This window comes from Parasteatoda tepidariorum, chromosome 1 (genome assembly GCF_982258835.1).
Source record: "Parasteatoda tepidariorum strain Cologne lab strain chromosome 1, Ptep-v5.0, whole genome shotgun sequence".
NCBI classification, from domain to species: Eukaryota; Metazoa; Arthropoda; class Arachnida; order Araneae; family Theridiidae; genus Parasteatoda; species Parasteatoda tepidariorum.
Genome location: NC_141755.1, coordinates 121035384 through 121057098, shown reverse-complemented (window position 1 = coordinate 121057098; position 21715 = coordinate 121035384). Strand labels below are relative to the sequence as shown.

Sequence of the window (21715 nt, the reverse complement as noted above, 5' to 3'; positions counted from 1 at the left end):
GTTATTATATTATCTCTTGAATATATATGAAAAACTTTTGATATTTGTGTCTGTTACGTCCATAACAAACAGTTTTTATTTTTTTAAAACATTCGCGGAAGTTAAAAAGTTTCTGCACAAGTGCATAAGACCTCAAGAGTTATCCTTACAAAAAATATTTAAAGTATTTTAGGATTTTTAATTAAGTTATATGCATTTCAAGTCTACAAATATAACATCAGTATTAGTGGAATTACCCTATTTTATATGGAATATTAATTACTTAATATAAAAAGTTAAATATAGCCTTAATTTTACATTAAAATTTTTATTGTTTCAAACAAATAAGAAAAAAATTAAGAAAGATTTATGTGATATATAGATATATAGATGAACCTAATAATATGATATATAGGTATACAGTAAACAAATGACAGTAATTAAATAATTCCAAAATATGATATTTTTATAATACACACAAGCAGGGGCAAAATTACTCTTCAATATTCAGTTCTTTTATTTATTATTATGTTAGCAAATTTGAAGAACAAAAAATTATATTTTTGAATTGCTTATTGAAAAGTAATATTCTTTTCTATAATATTCTATTTAGAAAAGTTTATCGAATAAAAGTAATATGATTAAGTAATAGTTAAATGAAATACTCCAAGATACTTTTGGATGGTTTAGTTAGTTTCAATTAAGGACTTAAAATATTATTTCACATTTTAATTTTATTTTAAATGGTTTTAACAAAAAAGAAAACTTTTCTTTTCAAAAGCTTATGAGGCCGGAACAATGTATCACAACGGAAGAAAGTAAGCAAAACCATTTTTAAAACCTTTTTTTCTTCTTTTAAATGAGAAGCTATTTCATCAAATTTGTTCAATATTTTCTTCCTGTATTGAATTGATCAGCATATTGAAAAAGCAATTTGTCGTAACTGAAAAAAAAAAAAAAAATCCAACTCAGGATCTCAACTAAGTATGGCTGTTAAGAGGACGCAATACCTACCCTCTCAATGCCAGCAGCTAATGCTTTTTTTATGGGAGCTTCATTTACTAATAACTTTTTTGCATTTTGATATTTTGAAAAAAATTCTTTCAGCATTTGAAACTTCATAGTTTATTCTAAGATTTTGTGAAATCACTTTTTGTTTTACTATAAATTTAAAATTATTAATGGAGGTGAAAGATCGGTAATAGAGTTATCTTCTGGAAATATGTTTTTTATCAAAATTCATTCAGTAAATCTTTATTTTTGAGTTCACGTAATCGAACTATACATTTCAAGCTTCCGAAAGAAAAAATTCGCAATTATTTTCTTTAATTATGAAATGTGTTATTATAAAAGAAGGATGAAAAAATTTGCGAAAAGAGCCTAAACCACGCCTTTCATCTGTCCTCCCTTCATTTACCAATACGGGTATAAGTTCTAGTAGGGGGGATCTTTTGGGGGTTAAGAGAAAAGTCTCTTCACTTTCCTTGAATAGTTGAGGGGTTAAATAGCCTGGGGTCTTCTATTGTGGTTGAAAATAGTTTTTATTTCATTCGCTTTCTTTAAAATGAGTTAGAATGGAAGACTTTCTTTCGAATTTTCTTATGTTTCTTATTATTATTTCTTCTTAATTTTGGCAATAACAACTTAGCAAAACATTTTAGGATAAATATATTTAATTAGTTAATAATAATATGTATATATATATATATATATATATATATATATATATATATATATATATATATATATATATATATATATATATATATATACCAACTAAGCAACTTACGAAAAAATTTCGTAATTTCCCCCATAGACAGAGCAAACAATAATTATGCAATCTTCTGTAAGAAATTCTATGTAGAACTTTTAAATACGGAGTTAGTTAAAAAATAGTAAAAATTTTGAACTTCGTAATTTAAATAATAATATTATCATTAAAACTTTTTTTAGCTTTGTATAAGAGGTTAAAAATTAAAATTAGCAATATACAATTTCCTTACTTAAATATCAGTCCAAAATTTTGTAAAATTACTATAAATTTCAGAACAGTCACAAGTGGGTCTAATACTTGCCTAATTAAACTTGGCAACTTTTTCTTTAACTACTTAAATTAAATTATGAACAATATTGTTAGAGAAAGTTTTTCTTGGATTATCACTAATCCACCAATTTTGGAATTTATTAAACATAATAAATTTAATTCTATTGCCATTTATGATTTCCAAGATCTTTTCAATAGCATTCCCCTTTCTAAACTAAAAGATGTCTTTTTGAATTATTACTATAATTTGAAAAAATCTTTAATTGCGATTTTGATTATTGGGAAATTCCAATTAATTTTAGTCTATTTAATAATTATCTTTAAAATGGAAAAGATATTTTTTTTTCTAATTGAAACAATATCGGAAGTATCTAATTTTTCATCTCTCTTAGCTAATTTTTTTTTTTGCACTAAAAAAATTGTACTCTTAATATCGAATTTGTTTTTATATTTATTGATGATTTAATTATCTTCAATTTTCATGAATATACTTTTTTATTAAATACTATTTACCTCTAGGAATTTACCTTGCTTCGTAATCATGATAATTTTAATTTTTTGGATCTGGGTATTATAAAAGAAGAAAATATCTGCTTTGTTGGTCTATTGGATAATAGAAATTATTTTTATTTTAAGACAAATAAACTAATTACTTGGAATTCTAATGTTCTTAAAAACATCTATTTAAATACCATTTTTAATCAAATGAATAGAATTAAAAAATTATGTAGTAATATTTAGTTATCCAAGAAACAAATTGACAAAATTTGAAAAAAAAAAAAAACAATGGTTACCCATATAAAGTAATTAAATTCTATATAAAAACATTAAGTTAATTGCATGTTACTGTTAATAAATTTACTAAAAAACTCCTTTGTTAATTTATACAATTTTTACCGTATGCAAATAAATTTCGGGCAAATCAGAATTGCTTGGTATCGTGAGTTTTTTCAGTAAAATTTTACTTTCACAGTGTCAACGATTCATATTATAATTTTCCTTCTAGCAAATACTTTTTATTTCTCAACAACGCATGTTGTTGCTCAGCATTTATTTTATTTTATGAAGTATTGATAGATATAAACATGAATATTATACTTCTTAATTTTTATTGGCTGTGCATCATAATGCCTATCTGCTTTACATATTCTTGCCTGACTTTATATTTTAGTTCTATATTTTAGTATTATTTTCTTCTTTTATTTTGACTTTTTGTCAGCATTATTCACAATTATTGAATCAAAATTATTATTCTTTAAAGTAAGTAGTTATGCCAATTAGATAGATTTGCAATTAAAAGTCGTTACTTTATAATAAATTCAATAATCATCGCTAAAACTACATTTTAAATAAATCAATTTTTAATTTATGTCACCATTTGATTTATTTTAATCCATTAACACATACAATAAATTTAATAACATACAACGTATTCTAAATAATTGAATCATTAGACAATGGGGATTGGGGAGTATGTTGGTGATATTAGCAAGTTGTATTAAAATTTTAAGAAAAAAATATATAATACAAATTTTTAGTATTTTATAACAAAATAGGTTTTATCTTTAAAAAAAACCGCCAATCTTTTGTTGAGAACCTCTTTTTTAAATCTCACGGGAAAATTCGATGACTATTTAAAAATGACGGGAAAATGTTAAGAATATAAATGCCCATAATTAATTACCATTGCATTACTTACTATGCCAATTTTACCTTTAATTACCTTTTTAATATTACATTCCTTTTTTCCATCTGTGATAAAATAAGAGTTTTGCTCTTGTTTTTAGCCCTTATTTTGTCACCATATGTAAACGTAATAAAATATTCCAATTGTAAATTTCTTGTGACTCAAGTTATACTGCTTGTAATGCACATACACATGTAAACTATTTATATTCTCTCTATTTTGTATTTTTGTTATTTATATTTTTTATTTTTCTCCTTTTTATGTTTTTATCTTGATTATACAGAATTAAAAGATCAGGATCGTTATTAAAAAAATATGATTTAAATTAGAGAATTTTTTCAATTGCATGCTTTGCCCACAAAAATGGAATTTTTTGTATTATTACACAGACATTTTCTCTATTTTTGATTTATTATTTATTTGTGTGTGTGCGAAGCTCTGACATATGTCTACTAACTTACCTGCAAATAAGTTTATATTTCATTACGTAAATAGGAAATACATCAAAAAAGTAGTTTGAGAACATTTTTTTCACTAATTTAGACCCCAAAAATGACACACTAGTGATCATTTTTTGTTTGAAATATTATGCCTCTTAGCTTTTATATGTATCTAAACAGGTGTGTTTTCGTCGATACACAATTAAAATGAAAGTAGAGAATTCAAGATGTGATCGAAACAAAATTTTAAAACTGTAGACAGAGTACAATAACAAAATAATAAAAAGAAAGTTAATTCACTGATTATCAAACTACACGCTAACAGATGTTTCATCTGAATTCCATTTTTCTAAAGCTGAAGTAATATGGAACTTGTGGTGCAAATTCACTTTAAAAAAGGAGAGTAAATAAATAAAAATAAATAATACTAAAATACAAAAATAAATAATACTCAAACATAAAATTTAATAATTAAAATAGAGATTGAAATGTATGAAACAGAAAGCAAATATAAAATTATTGAAACGGAAGAAAATATATCAGTATTTTTGTGTAAAAATATTTTTTATTTATTTTCTTTTTCCTTTGCTTTAACACACACGCATATTGAAATGTACGTATGCGTCTTAAACTATTAAAAATGAAAGGAGAAAAATTCTCAGACAAATACAAAACATAAACTTCAGCAAAATTACAAAGCAATAGAAATAAATTATAAAATTTATTGAGAAATTATTATCCTTATTTACAGAAAATTAAAACTTCCCGGATGGTGAATAGAAGATTGAAAAAGATACATTAAAACAAAAATTTTCTTTGATGCAACCTAAAAAGCGTTTGATTTTTCTTTTATCATATTTTATGATATAATTATTATTTTTTAATTTAATTTTTTTATTATTAACTTTTTATTATATTAGTATAAGTTTTAATCATTTTTTAATTCTCTATTATGACTTTATAAATTGCCTACGTTTTTAGAACTTGTATTTTTCTCAGAATTCTTATAATTATAATTCTTCATATATTTACAGCTCAATATAGTTAGCAGTTCTAGCGCCGATTATTAAAACTAAGTTACTTTAATTAATTATATTAATTCCACACACATAAATAAAAATTTACATTCTTCTTGGTGTTCGAATTTGAAACGAATTAATTGTAAGATATAAGTTAATCCCCATTAGCATCTATTAAATATTTACATGCAAATAAATAGTTAGAATGTTCATTCTGGATATTTCACAACGAAACTAAGAAGTTTAAAAATAAAAGACCACAAACCCAGAATCACTTTTCAAAACTAATGCTTATATTGTTCAGTTTTGCTTAGGGAAGGATGGGATAGTTTAACTGACCATCTATCATATATCACTGTCACTGTTCCAATTCACTTCTCCCTCAAAGAGACGCCCGCAAAGTGTGAGACTTACAACTGATTTTGCCAATTCGGTTTTTTTTTTATCTGGGTATGGCGTCTTCCTAAGACTTTTAATTTAGTACATTGATAACCAAAAATTCTGGTAAATACTTAATATTGAATAATGGATTTTATACTTATGTGGTATCAAGTTTATCTATTGATGCAAAAATTGAAATGAAAAAAAAATTTCGGATGAATTTAAAGAATGTTTAAGAATTGTTTTTAAATTACTAAGCTTTTGTTTGCAGTAGAGGATAAGAATTTGAAAAAAGTTACTCATTGGTTTTATTTTTATTGCGATTCATATTCATACTTAATTTAATTTTTTTTTTTCAGAAATAAGTGCTTTATGTTTTAATGAAAATTATTTCACAGGTATTTATTTGCACAAGGAAAGCAAGTTAGGAAAAAATGGAAAATAAGATATTTTTTGCTGGTTCAGGTAGGTGTTTTTATTGTTTATTAAAATGTCTTAAGATGCACACTGATCCATGACTAATCAGTTGTAAAAAATTATTAAAACATAAAAGTTTGGAAATTTTCAAAATTTTCTGCTATATTTCCTATTTTATTATAGCAGTAACATATAAATTATGAGAATCTGTTTTTTAAATAAATTTTTATTTAATGAAAATAATGATTTTTAACAACTTTGTTACTCATTGTTTACTTATTTAGTAGGCATTAGATACTTTTTAATAAGCAAGCAAATTTTGAAAAACATTGCGCTTACAAAATGGTACCTCACCATTTGAAAACAAACTGTAGACTGATCACTTACTAGCTAATTTTGACAATTAGATAGAAATGTTGTCTAAATATCACCAACACTGTCATATATCATTAAGAAAATTACATTAAACTCATTTTTTTTTAACTATTCTGGTTTGAAATAGTAATTAGTTTAGACTGTTTCAGATTTTGAAGAATTTGCTATTGTCTAATTATTTGCTTTTCAATTTATGAATAATTTAGGTGATTAGTATTTAGTTGTAATATATTTCAAATGTGAGTTTTGAAAAACAAAATAAAAACTAAAACAAAAAATATCTATTAGCTTTTATTATTACTATAATAACTTGCATTTTTTGTGTATGTTATGTTCAAACTTGTATTTTTTTCCCCCAAAGTAATAGAGTAATATCAAATTCTTGCTATATAGTATATTATTTACAGCCTGTTTTATTAGCATCGGTATCAATTCAGTAAAAATATAGATGTTTGCTAAAAAAATATCATGCAAAATATCTTGTTTTGCTATAATCTTTTTTCAATTTATTAAACTTATGCATGTGCCTTTCTTTAATATTATCTTTTAATATTACCAGTTATCCTCAGTATAGTTTTGCAATGTGCAGTTTCAGAGAAAAGAAATTGGAACCTACGGAAATGATGCAGCTGGATGGATATACTGTAGATTATGTTGAGCCAGTACTTGGTAATAAATTTTCTATTTTTTACTTTATTTACTTAGTTTTTTTAGTTTCTATTTAATTTATAAACATGAACTCCAATAACTAAACATTTATATCTTTTCGAATTATTCTAAATAATTTGTCCAACCAATTTAATAGACCTTTAACTGAAAAGAAAAAAAAAGCATATAACATGATTATTACACTAAACAACTAATCTGAAACAATTAACAGGTCAATTCAACAAATGGCAGAATTTTAAGCTTTAGCAATTAAAACTAAACTTAAAATAATTTTTGATGGATTTTTCTTATTCTGGTCTATTTTGAATTTAGAGTTTTATAAATAATCAGTGCTGAACTGCACACACAGTGGAGTGGTGGTTATAGTGTAGTTTAACAAATATGAACTCAAGTATAAAACAAAATTATTTGGGGCCAGAAGGCCTGGGGTTATTCAGACTGTGTTTTTTTTTAAACATTTTATTTGTAACAAATGTCTTATATATAAATTATATTGAATTTTTTACTTACTTTTGATATGGAATGTGCCCATTTTATGATTGAAAAAATACACATTAGTTTTGTGTATTATGAAATTTGATTTAAACTAAGATGGGTAAAAAATTGTATTTTTTATTTTTAACAGTCGTTGAACAGACGACCCAAGTTTTTGGGTTCATGACTACTACTAATATTCAACTCCGTAGCCTCGTAATTTTGAACCAATCCAGAAGACAAGGAACTCATCTCCAGAAGAAACTCATAAATCAGTATCCCCAGAGGTATGATTTATGGGAGAATGGAGAACTTTGTAACTTGACAGATTTAATGTGCATCAGTCACCATTTACTACGCGGAGAGTCTAGGGTTTGCGGAGATCGAACCCATGACCTCTTGGACATGGGCCCGGTGTCCTACCAACCTGGCTTTCTGGCCCTTTGGTATAAATCTTGTCATTTTTTGGAGTGCAATTTGTTTTTGGGTTTGTTCAGTATGAAATGAACTAATTTATTGTTCAGATTGTTTTTATCTCCCCAGGATCTGAGATGAATCACCAGTTAATGTTTCATAATAAAATTAATCTTCATTAATGTGATAGTGATTTTAAAAAATTACTCATAGTTAATGGTGTTCTAACTAGTTTTGCTTCCTTTTCATTTAATTAAAAGTGTCTTCTGAAATCTGTTACTGTTATCTGGAGAAAATCTGTTGCTGTAATATTTTTATTAATCTTATTCAGGGTTGCGAAAAACCCACTTGCCCAGAGAAACCCGGCCAGGTTTTACTAGGTAACACCCACTCTGAAAAGCCCAGTAAAACCCACCCTAAAGTGGGTTTTTCTAAGATTGATTTCTTTTTTATCCTCTGTTATATTAAAGAGCTATTCTATTGAAATATATATGTAGTCTAGCCTAAGAAAATGAATCTATGGTAAAAAAAACTAACAACAATCTGCAAAGAAAAATTATGTGTGGAATTCATGAAAAAAATTTATTTAAAAAACAGAATAATTTGACTATAAATCATACAATAAAAGTTATTCCATAAGGGTTTTAATTACACAGACTGAGGAAATACATTAAAAATTCATCAGGTTATCAGTGTTATAATTCATCTATCTTAAATGTCTATGTATTTTAACGCCTTTTGCACACCCAGATTTTGTATCCAAGATTCTTATTAAAATTAATGAAATAGAATTTAGTAAATTGAATATTTAGAGCAACTTCAGTTAATGCAAAAAAAAAAAGATGGCATCTCTGAACTAGAATCTACTTTTGTTTGAATAAAATCTCTTTTCCTGTTTTGTTTAATGCTACTTTAAATTTTAGATCTTAAAGGTGGGAGATTTTTCTTCAATGTGGGCAAGGAAGGTAATAGCGGACTTTATGCCAGTGGCGATGAAAATGAGTGCCATCTATGGATCATGGCCATGTACAGGACTATCTCATAAACCAATTCCCCTCGTTTAACCTCAAACCAGTAAAAACTTCAAACCATATCTAGGTTACAAGGAGGTATGTAGCAATATTTGGCTTCAAAAATTAGGTCATATGATTGACACTGTAAAAAATGGATATTTTTATCTCCTCTAACGTTTAGAGTAGAGATAGGACATAACTCCTTCCCAATTATTTTAAGATAGTTCTCATCTCACAAAAAATATTTTAATCTACTGATAAGATAGACTTTAAGCAAGTTTTTATACAAAATACATTTTTCTTCAACTGTGGTAGAAAAATCTTTTAAATATTTGTTTAGAAAATTAAAGAATGAATAAGAAAAAATCTGGGTTTGATAATTTTTTCTTAAATATAAGAAAAAGCAGCTGTTTTTAATCAAAACTGTTTTTAGTAAAAACTACTGAATTACAGAAACAGGGGGAAAAGAGTAACTGGTTCAAAAAGAAGTTAAATATTATTAAGTTTATATTGTATTATTAGGCATATATATGTGTTATTTTTCATTGAAAAGCATTGCTTCTTTTTCCTTTTTAGAACTAGTGCCCCCTTCAATATTTTTCAGTGAAATGAACTTATACAGGTTTAAAAAATTAGATACAAAGAAACTTGTTTTAGATTGACACTTATTATTTAATATTTATATGTAAAAAAATCTTTAATTTCTTTCACATGGTAGAAAAATTATTTTATAGTATTATGTGATATTGCTTATCCTTTTACGTGTCTACACTCTGCCATCAAAGCTTTTTATATAGTCCAGTCACATGTCTGATCACGGTAAACTGAAAAACGTAGGTTTTAAAATCAGTTTTACTTGCAATTGATTACAATTTACTCTTTCTCGTTCCCGCAAAAATAACGAGACGAAATTTTGCCTTCTAAAGTTTTATTGTGATATTTCTAGGCTGAAGTAATGTTCCAAAAGGATTGAAACAACATGTTGCTTATGCCCGTAAACATGTTGATTTCTCTATGTTTCAGATAGCAACACTAGACTATTTGTAATGCGTTTTGAGAAAGTTTATTCTAAACTAGATATCAGCATGCATCGAACATATAGATTTGCGATTAAACCATAAATTAAGAATGAATACATATTATAAATGCAATTCGTTTTTTATATAATTTTCTTGAATAAAAAAAATTTGGCACTTTTATGATTGTTTTCAAAATTATGCAACCATTACAGGGTTAATAGACAGATTAATAGCTATGTATATTGAAAAGATTTAATAAAATTTCTCCAAACTTAATTACTTTTCTAGTCTTTTAGTTACTGATAATCTCATAATTTCCATTTATGCCTCTAATTTTCCATCAGCTGTGTGAGCAACATCTAAATCGACTGTGCCAATAAGTACCTAAGCTATTATTGTTGCATAAGTGCTTGAAACAAATTTTCTCCTGAAATTTAGAATCACTGATTTATGTTTAAAAATCAAATTTATAATAAGTTTTACTTAGAGTTATTTCAAACTTAAATTTTGTTATGGTATCCTTACCTAGTGTTAAGAATTAAACTTATCGAGAAAGCACTTTTTTTTAATAAATTAGTTTTTGGATGAATAGGAACTGTGATAAGGAACATTAAAAAATAGTATTTATTGTAAGGAGGGCAAAAAAGCAAAACAAATTGGTAAAATTTTTCCTTCATTATATTTAATTTTCGGGGTAAAAACAAAAATACTTTTTTCCTTTATAATAATTTCATGTTATTATTTTCGTTTGAAATCTGATAAAATAATGTACTTAATTTAAATTTAGGAATTAAAGTTATACTACACAACATTTTCAAAATAATGTTTTTTTTTCTTTAAAAAAATTATCAGCACCAATAAATGTATTCCAAAATTATCATTGTTGATAATAATTTCACATTAGTTTTTTCATTTAACAGCTCAGTTTCTTTATATTGTATTCTTTTCTATTGTAGCTCATTAATCGATTATATGTGCTAAAAAAATAAACATTTTTTTCCATTATTCTGTTAAGTTCTAAGTACTTTTAAAGAAAAAAAATTCTTTTAGAAAAGTTTTAGTTGTACTGCGCTTTTTTTTTTTTGGATACATCTTTAGTTTAAATATTAAGAGAAGAAAAAAAAAACTATTTAGCCTATTAGAACCTTGATAATTTTGTAGTTCTTTAGATTTATACTTTATTAGTATTGTAAAGCTAACATGTTAAGTAAATTTTAGTAAGTACTTTGATTGCAAGATTGTTTTAAAAAATCTAAATTTATATAACAATTGATGCCATGCTTCAGTTAAACCTGAAACATTTATGGTATCATCCTGAAAAAAAAATTTTCTTTCTTACACAATCCATTTTTGTGATTTAGAAATCTTTGATAAATAATGATGGACATTATTTTAGCATTTTATGATCTAGATAAATAACAATAAACTTAATTAAAAGTATGATTTTTTTTAAATTTTATATTTAATTAATTTTTTTAATCTTATATTTAATTTATTTTGATCATCATTTTGTAAAAAGAAACATTTTAAACTTAATGAATTGCAGAAAAATTCTGGCAACTTTCTTATCAGTTCCACTCCCAGTTAAAATCTTTTACATTTTTAGGCACTTATATTTCATAAGTATTTCTTTTTCCTTAATAGAGTAATTTAGAATGTAGAAATATTATGCTTACCTAGAAAAGTTCAACTTGTATTCAATTTATATTGCTGCTTTTTTTTCAAACTTGTGGTTATATTGTTAGTTTTTAAAAATTTATGTGATTTATTTAAGAATAAAATATAAATTGCAATTAACTTGGTTTAGTTTTTAAATGTTTTACTCTGCATCATTGAGATTAAGTTTAACATTGCTTGGATTTCATGTGTAATATGTTTTCTTTGCAAAATGTAGCTAGGATTGGGGGATAAAATTATTTTTCTGTATGGAATGAAATTTGAAATTTCTCTTCTGATAATTTTTACATAGCAAAATTAACTTAAATAATATTATATTTGTTTGATATTAGAGCGTGGATCCGTTTAGAGTACTTAAAAAATGTTGACAATATAGAATAGTAGCGTATAATAAGTTGTTGAAGATCCTGCTTTTTTTTTTTTTTTTTTTATCATTTTTGTACTAACTATTTTTTTAAAAACTTCTATAATACATAAATTGAATGTTATTATGGTCTTAAGAGATTTTTTTTCACAAATACAAAATTATCCTGAAGCTAATTAAAATTATTTCATGGATTATATTTATCTAGAAACGAATAATGAACTGAAATATCCACAACTTTCATTTTATTTTTTTCAACAATTATGGCTTTTAAAGTTACTGTGAGTTTTGTAAAATAAAATGTTTCAGTTGCATAGGTTAGTAGTAGAGAACAATTGCAGTGTAAAGAATTTTTTACAAAAAGTTTTACTATTCTTTGAAAAGTTGTTCAACTAATTAAACTTCTTTTTGCAATGAAGTTTTATTGTGCATATTTATTAAATATTGAAAACTGATTTAGAAATCGGTGGTAAAAATAGAAAATCATCTCAAAAATATAAATTATTTACATTCATACTAGTATCGTTTTCAATTTAATTTAAAATTTGCATTATCATTCAATACTTTACATAAAAATAAATTGTTATACTATAAAAGTTAATTTTTCTACTTATGCATTACATTTGGATGGTTTGTTCAGTGTCTAAAATATTGTTGAAACATACCTAAGTTATTTTTAAAAGCTTAAATTGTATGAAACAGTGAGACATGAATGTATAAATTACATATTAAAAGAAATCTAAAGCTTTTTTATGTATCATTTACTTTATATGAATGATGCTTGATAAAAATTTATAAGAGTCAATATTTTTTTAATTAATTTTTTAATTGTTAGCCATTTTTAAATACACTTCATAGCTTATTATGAAGATTGTATCAATGCTAAGAACAAGTTTATGTATATTATAAATAATTAAGTATACTAATTGTATTGTAATATTGTGTGTGCTTTACGAAAATAATATTCTAAAAAAGTGAAAGTTATTTTCTACCTAAGGCCGGACGGCGTTGGAACTGCGACTGTTGAAGAGAAAGATTTTTTTGCCGATATTAATGAACAATAAAGAATACTTCTCGAAAACCAAATTGCTCATTTTAGGTAAATATATTACTCTTTTCTTTAAAATTTACTCTAAATTAGCTTATTGTTTAAAATCCACTCTCAAATTTGTTTTTCAGTTATCCTCTGTCTCTAATATACTCACTTTTTTTTCTCGCTCTAGACTTAGTTAATAGCAAACTTTTATCAGTTTTCCCCGAAGCAGATAATATTGTTTGCATTTCATTCAGTATAGCTAATTTTTGAAGCTCTTCTCATAACTCAACTTTTTTTTTTTAAATTTAAAATGTTGTATATAAGAGAGCCATTCACTGTATCCAGAAGTTATTTTATTCATCTATCGTAACTTTTGATTTAGTATCTGCTGTGGAGCTGCAGAACAAGAAACTTTGTGGATTTTTCCTTGAATTGAATTTCCCTTTTCTTTAGAGTTCATACGTACCTTAAATGTGCTTAATAGAGTATAATTTTGCATCATGGAAATTAAGCACTGTTAAAAGTGCTTAAAAGTTCTTACTTGTTCTTCAAAAGAAAAAACGTAAATAAAAGCTTAACTTTTAAGTTATATTTTGTATTATTATTTTTTTCCCTTTTCAAAAATTTGATTCTTTTTTAATAAGTTGTTATTATGTCATGCAAATTTCTGTAATGTATTTTTGACACGTATTTTCTAGCTTTATAATATAAAAAAATATTTTCTAGTTTTGGATTTGTTCAATCCAAGCTGTGCTGCTGACAGGCTAAACGTGGGTGGTATTCTAGGTTAACCCACGAAAAAAAATCTGCATAAATCAAAAATCATAAATCTGAAGGGGAAAAAAATTATGGCTTTTGAGAATATCTGTAATAATCTGCTTAAAACCAAATTTTCTAGAGCTATGAAATTTTATTGTTTGCAACTATCTACGATAATTTTTTCTACTTTTTGCGTAATTTTAGAAGGAATTAATAAAAAACCAAAACAATTTGATTGAAACGACTGTATTCTTGTATGGAAATACTGTATTGTTTTTATGGAAATTAAATCATCATCAAAATTAAATAAATGCTGAACATTTTGTTCTTTCATAAACAACAAATCTTTCCAAAAAATAAACAAAGAGGAATTTCATTTTTTTCTAGCTTTCATGAAACTAACTTTCTCTCTTTATAATGTAAACTTAAATCTGTAATTTTGTGAGGGAAAGTTTTTAGTGCTACTAGTATAGGATGCTAGAGAGACTAATTTAACTTTAAGTTGCAACATTGGAACAATTTTATATTGAACTATAAGTTTTAATTTTCAATATAGTACCGATATCTAAATGTTACTTTTTTTATTTAATTATAAATTCATGCATAATTTTATTAATATTACATACCTGTGAAGAATTAAGCTGCATGTGCATCTTAAAATTGTGCTGAATTAAGCTTCGTAAACGCTAACTAGTAGATATTTTTGTGTTTATTTATTTTTTAATTTATTTTTTAAACCCTGAGCATATTCATAATTACACAAATATACATTTAAAAATTAGAAGATAGTGTCTACTAGCATCGAATGATTGCTTCCCTATTTGATAAAAGTGGGCTTTTTCTAAATTAATACAGTTATAAGTACAAAAGAAAAAGTTTTAGTAAAACGATTCACTGTTTATTTTGTAAATACACTTATTTTATATAAGTATTTAATTTATTTTGTGTAATTGGAAAATGTTAATTAAAAAAATTTTGTTGTTAAGCTTTGTGTTTTTCTTGTTATTAATAATCTGTTTTTAAAATACTTTTTACTTTTTTTTTAGTTTTGATGCAATTGCCCCTACCTTGATGATGAAAGTGCTTACAAAAATTAATAATTCACCAAAAGTAAGGGGTCTTTTATACTTCAGATCTCATTGAAGAGGACAAATGAATATGTTTCATTTCTTTTAAATTTTAGGTGCATTCCAGCTACAAAAAACTAAGCAAGTCTGAAATTGAAAATATTGTTGGATGTGTACAGAATGGCATAAATTCTATGCATGTCTTATACATTATTTAGATAATGATTCACATTTTAATAAACATGTGATTCTCATTTTGTGTGCAACAAAAACACTATGGAATTGATAGGGTTATCTTGGAGTTGACTTATATTTTTGTTGCAATTTTTAGAAATCACTTAGAAACATTAGTAAAGTCTATCATATCAAAATAAAGAAACTAAATTTATTCCCTTAAATGTTTTTATATTTCTAAGAGTTTTTTTTCAGTTAGCACAAAAACTTAGCTAGTGCAATGCAAATGTAAGAGAGTATAGTGGGATATGAATATTGTTTGTTCGTAAAGTGCAAAAGATAACTTTTTAAACTTCATGCCTATGCAGAAATGCTATGATACACTTATTACATAATGACTAAAACATTTCAGAAGCTCTTAGCGATATGTTATCTAAAACAAAAAGAAGAAGAAATATGTAAAAAATCTTAAGTTGAAATTAAATATATTTAAAGCATAAAAAATACTAGATAAAAGAAGAAAATTCTCTAAATAACTTAGTTTTTAAAATAAAAGAGAAAGAAAAAAATTCTCATTTAAAAGTGAGAAAGTAAAATTACCAAATTTATTCGATAACTTGTGTACAAAAATATCCAGATGGAAAAAAAAAGAAAATATAAATAAAGTTAAAAGGAATGCAAAAATGGCTGAATAATATTACAGTTGACTTTTAATTAAAAAAAATTAAATGTTAACAGAAAAAGTGAATAGAGAATTTGTCTTTCTTCGTTCATTAAGCTTTTGAAATTAAAGTTAAATTTTTTAATGATATTTAAAAAGCCACATAATATTTTTTGGCATTTCTGTTTTAAATCAGATCCTTATTAAATTTTTTCTTTTTAATTTATTTTAATTTTATTCTTGTTTATTTTATTTTACTTCTAACACTTTTTTGATGTAGGAAGTAAGGGTACTTTTGTTCAGAGTCAAGTTGAATTCACTCGGTGTTGTGGGAAAGTACTGATTGTTTCGATTTACGTCTGTTTCTTTTGGGGTTTTTTTAATGCTAAAACTGTTCCTGAAAAATTTTTGTTTTTCAATAATATCATTGACTCAATATGAATTTTTTGAGTGCTTGAAAATTTTTGTAAAGTGCTTGAAAAGTTTTTAAAAAGTGCTTATTTTTGATTCAAAGATTTGGCTACGCACCCTGTTCAAATTAAGAGATGCCACTGCCATGGGTTTACAGAGTTAGGATTTGGGTTATGGTTTAGGGTTTTGTAAAAACTGAATTGTGTAGTATAATTTTAAATAAAACAAGATAAAACAAGCAGAATAATTTAAATATCAAAGTCTGAAAATATTAGAATGCTTATAAAAACATACTGAAAAATTATTTTTGTTGTATGAAACTGAAGTATGAATTATTTGTTATATGAACTGAAGTTTATAGTTTTAAACTGTAGTATGAAAATCGTTCACAACAAGAAATTTATTTCTCACAAACATCACTCATCAAATAAAATGAAACTCATGAGGAAGTAAATCTCTGTTTCAGAATACTTTTATTTATTTTATACAGTTTTTGTACGTTTTAAACAGTTTTATTAAATGTTTTATGATATCTAACAAACCAGTGGTCCAATTTATGAGAATTTTCTTCAGACTATTACAATTCATTGTGTGAATTATGCCTGATTTATGCATGAAAAATGTTAGAAAAACTGTTCATTTTTCATATATAAATCATTTGTAAGGAAATTTATAAGAATAAATTTCCTTACAAATTAATTTTTTCAATAAAATTGAGCAATTTTTTAAATAGTTATCCAAAGGAAAGCAAAATTTTACTTTGTAAATCCAAAAAAATTGCCATTGAAAAGTTAGAATAGAATTTTCACGTGTTATTAATTAAATAAAAATATTAAATTATAAGCTTATGCTTACAAAAAAGAGACCTTTCGAGTAGTCTTATGTATGAGATGAAAAATATCAAAATTAATTTTATTCTGGAATTCATTTGTAATGAATTTTGAATAATCATCAATATGACTCTCTTGCACGCAGTGACAGATGCCTCTCTAACTACGCAACTGCTCGAGATGATAGCTTAATATTTTTAAAATAGTAAATAATTGATTTCCTCACTATCAATTCAAATAGTTGATTCAACAATTTTATTCTCACTTAAATATATATTTTAAAAAAATTACCATGAATTGACTGTTTATTTACAAAATAAACCTGGTTTAGGTTTCTTTTCTAACCCCACACCTCTTTAGCTATTTTTGAAAAGTTTAGCTATTTTGAAAATATAATTATAGAACCATAATTCTCTTCTATCAATTCTAATATTTTTTTTCTTTTCTAATATTTAGGTTATATTCTTGGGAACCTTCCGCCTGAAAAGCCTAACTTGATTCCAAAAGAAAGGGCCTGTTCTGGTATGCATTCTCACTATCATTATTGATTGATGTTTATTTGAAATTTAGTTTGTACCTCGCGGAACGATTGCGGAGAAGCTAACTCTGTTTTTAGTTCTAATTATTGATTTATCTAAATTTCTTAAAAGCTATTTAGAGATCTAATCAAAAAATGAAACTAATTTACGAATTCAGAAAAAGACAAAATGAGTAAGTTACATTTTAAATAATAAATCAAAGTGGAAAAGCACTTAAAGTTATATTGTGATGAACCTTTTAATGATGAACAAGATTAATTCTATTCCTTTAAGTGTTGGTTTTTATTTTTAATCCCTTTGTGCCTTATTTGCAAAAAGTGGAGCAATCGGCATCAATGGTTATGTTTTGTAATTTACACAAGGTATATTTTAGATATTTTTTTTCTCTTCAATTTTGGTACAAATTCTTAATAATTAATGAGTTTGAATGAAATAGTCAGTGCCAACATTCAAGATTATTAATAAAAAGATTACAAGATGTGAGCCTCAAATTGCATTTAACTAATTAACCAGAGAGCGTTTGAATTGAATGTTAAGTCTTCTAAGAAAAAGAGTGCATCTCCGATTGCATATAAGTAACTCACCAGTTTGTGTTAGAGCAAAAATAAAGTTTTATGCGAATGGCATGTTCTGTTAAGAATTAATTTTGGACTTGATACCATACTGTGTGCCACGCCACTTTCACAGGATACCATGGCAAACAGTTTGATGACCACTGCTACAAAAAATTTTAAAAAGTGACTTAAAACTACTTAATTACTTAAAAGTGTAATCATTTTTTTATGTCTCTGTGTTGATTCAAACACTTTAAGTTACTAACCAATTTGTATTAGAGCAGAAATAAAGTTTCGTGCGAATGGCATGTTATGTTAAAAATTAATTTTAGACTTGAAATGGTGGATGCCACACTCACAGGATGCTATGGTGAACAGTATAACCACTTCTGTAAAGTATCTACCACTACAAAAATGCAATTCCAATTTACTGGTATATAAAACATGTTAACTAGATTCTATGTTGGGGTACCTTTGCACAGATGAAGGTTTACATTGTCGATAACTACTATTCCCACGTTTGTGACCCGGACGTGATGTGAACCCGCCTACCTTGAGAGAAACTACCACTTCAATACAAACATGCCTACTTTGATGGATGATTCACATTGAACAGTTGACTTGCTACTTCTGACTGTGACATTCTCTACCTCCTCACACTGTTGCTACTCAGTCTCGATCATACACGTCTTTGGCCTGACTGCTAATGGCAACACAGAAGGGACCACGACCGTGAACTTAATACAGCTCTTTTGATCAGTACTCAAAAAGTACAATGATCTTAATACAGCTCTTCCGGCTTCTCACGAAATAGCGATGAATCAACTAAGGGTATTCATTCAGTGAATTCTATCACAGATATAATTCTGTTGGGGAAGTACTGTAGTGTATCTACCACTACAAAAACACAATTCCAATTCACTAGTATATAAGACTCGATTCTTTGTTGGGGCTCCTTTTTGATAGATGAAGGTTTACATTATTGATAAATATATCCCCACAACTGCTATAAAAAACTCAAAACTACTGAATTACTTGAAAGTGTAACCATTTTTCGATGTCTCTGTGTTGATTCAACCAACTTAAATTTACATTTTGTTTACTTTCAGATCTTCTAGTACTGTTGAAAGATCAATCCCTGATATGAGAATCAGAGTAGCTGAAGCATTGAGCTTATTACACCATTATTGAGTTTAGACGACTTCCTTTGTTTGTTCTGCCTACAAGAACTGAAGAAAAAATGTGCATGCAACCTTTTTTTTAAAACAAGAAAACACAACAACACATATATATATATACATATTTATATACAGTTTTCAATGTGTTGTGAGATTATTGTTAGAGCAGAGAATACCAATGGATATTGGACTTTCCACGATGATCACAAATTCTAATTTTTTGACTCTTGTAAAAAATTTAAATTTCCAAATTTTTATTGTGTGATTTTTTTAAAATTTAATTGCCATTATTAAATGTTAAGTTTATTATTGTTGATTTTATTATTCCGTTACAAATTTTATGTTTCCACTATGGGCTCTCTGCATTTCCCTGTGATTGCTATGCGATCATTTTTTTCCTTCCTAAAGATAAACAGATTGCTACATCACAAATTAAAATCTATCCTGAAAGATATGAATATATTGTATTTGACACAGATTTCGTTGCCTATTCTGTTGGGACAAAATTGTAACCTGATCATTTTGTTCAGTTATCATTGTAACTTCATTTACAACTTTGTTTTTATAATTCCTAATACTGTTGGGATGAAATTGAAATCTGATAATTTTGTTTGGTCACTGTTAAAACTTCATCGACAACCTTTTTTTTTAAAAAAAATTCCTGTTTCATAATTAGTTATTATAAAAACTTTTATTATCTGTGTATTACCCAAAATATTTAACAAATATGTGAAAATATAATTTTAATTGTTTTGCAATTTTGTATTAATTATTTTTATTGCATTTTTTGACTGGTATGGTTTAATGTAAAACATATTATGAAGGCGGATGTAATTTATTTGTTACTTTATAATTGCAAACGTAGTTACATAACGTTTTAAATATGTTTATTATAAAATGTTTTACACATCTAATTTTGCATAATAATCAAAATCTATGTAATAATAGCAGAGAAGAGAAATAAGGTGTAATAAATAAATATAGCTTTAAAAGGTTATAGGTTGTAAATACAATTAGATGAAAATAGAGAAGAAATATTTTACAGGTACAAAATGCCTTCAAAACTTAAATATTTTGCCAAAGGCAACTAAGAAAATCTAAATCATTGTTAGGTAAGAATCATGTTACAATCATGAACAACGAGCATAAGTTTGATCATCAAGATTCTATGGTATTTCATTCAATTTGGTTGATTAAATGGAACACTGATATTTCAATTATACATATATATATTAGTTTATTAGACAACTGTGTTTCCTTTTCTCTATGAATAATAATTATACATATATTGAAATACTTTTGATTTTTTTTTCTTCATGAAGCTGGGGTGCTTAATACTTACCATAGAGTACCTTATACCCAAACTTTCCTGACATAATGGGGTCCCTACCAAAATACCTAAAGGGACCATTGTGGCCCCTCCTCTCATTCTAGGTATAAAGTTCTATATATACATACATTTCTATTAAGCTAACTCATGAATGATTAAATGAGCTCCTAAATTGGATTAAATTATGAAAAGTCAGAAGTACTCAACATTTTTAATAAGTTTCATTTTAAATTACAGAGCAATGAAATACCAGAGGGGTATTTATTAAACTTGCGAGTGTAAACAATGAAAACTGCAGCTAAGAAATTTTTGAGAAAGCAAGAACTATTAACTTGTTATATTATTTCTTTTTTTTTTCTGAGAGGTTTCAATGTCAAAAGCTAAGCAAACCAAAATTGATAAAAAAAAAAATTTTATTAGTTCTAATGCTCTATAAATTTTTTTTTTTTTTTTTTTTACTACAAATAATAAATACTACATATTTTTGGGATTTTAAGTGCTTGCTACTAAAAATTATTTTAAAACGTTTTAAGATTATATTGCTCTAAACAAATATGGGCATGTCTAATTGTAGATTTAAAAATATGTGGAATGATGCTAAGTCTCGCTTTTCAATGGCAGTGTTAGAGATTTTCTGTATAAAGAAATAATTCCTTAGTCTCTCTTTTAGATGTAATTCCTTTCCTTTGTCTACTACCTAACCCTCTTGATTTTTTTTTTTTTGGGGGGGGGAGTCATCTTTGTTTCTTGCTATCACAAAACAAATTTTCTTCAAAGAAAAAATCATTCCATTAAATGTTCTTTAAATTTCTGTTGTTATGTTTGAAAAATAGTGCCAATCTGTACTTCAATGCTAATGTTTGCTTTTCTTGTGAATAACCAGTTGTGTTTTATTAGTTTGCTTCTTTTTGTCTAATTTTCTTTAAATATAATTTTTGAAGAATTACAATAAAAACATATTATTTATCTTACAGTATAAAGCATTTATTTTCTTTATGTACAAACATGACGAGATGTTAATCGAATTTTTTTTCCGTAATTTTGCGACTAATGTTTTTCTTTATGAATCATCTACTGAAAAAAAGAAGCATTTTTTTTTTTTTTTTGCTTCATATTCAATGACTGAATTCAAAGTGTTAATATATTCCCTAAATTACCAATCGTTTTATCTTGATGCTCGCTTCTTTATCTCACTTTTTTTAAT

At 25.9% G+C, this 21715-nt stretch overlaps 1 pseudogene across 1 annotated transcript in view; it reads left to right on the top strand.

Moving 5' to 3' along the window:
* Positions 1–21484, top strand: part of LOC147816830 (nonsense-mediated mRNA decay factor SMG8-like) — a 45394-nt pseudogene extending 23910 nt beyond the window's left edge. Inside the window, exons 13-20 of the transcript XR_015431394.1 lie at positions 761–797; positions 5949–6015; positions 6932–7011; positions 8823–9008; positions 12970–13071; positions 14814–14877; positions 17367–17432; positions 19113–21484. The product of XR_015431394.1 is annotated as a nonsense-mediated mRNA decay factor SMG8-like (transcript). The remainder of the gene's footprint in view (positions 1–760; positions 798–5948; positions 6016–6931; positions 7012–8822; positions 9009–12969; positions 13072–14813; positions 14878–17366; positions 17433–19112) is intronic.
* Positions 21485–21715: the final 231 nt, after the last annotated feature.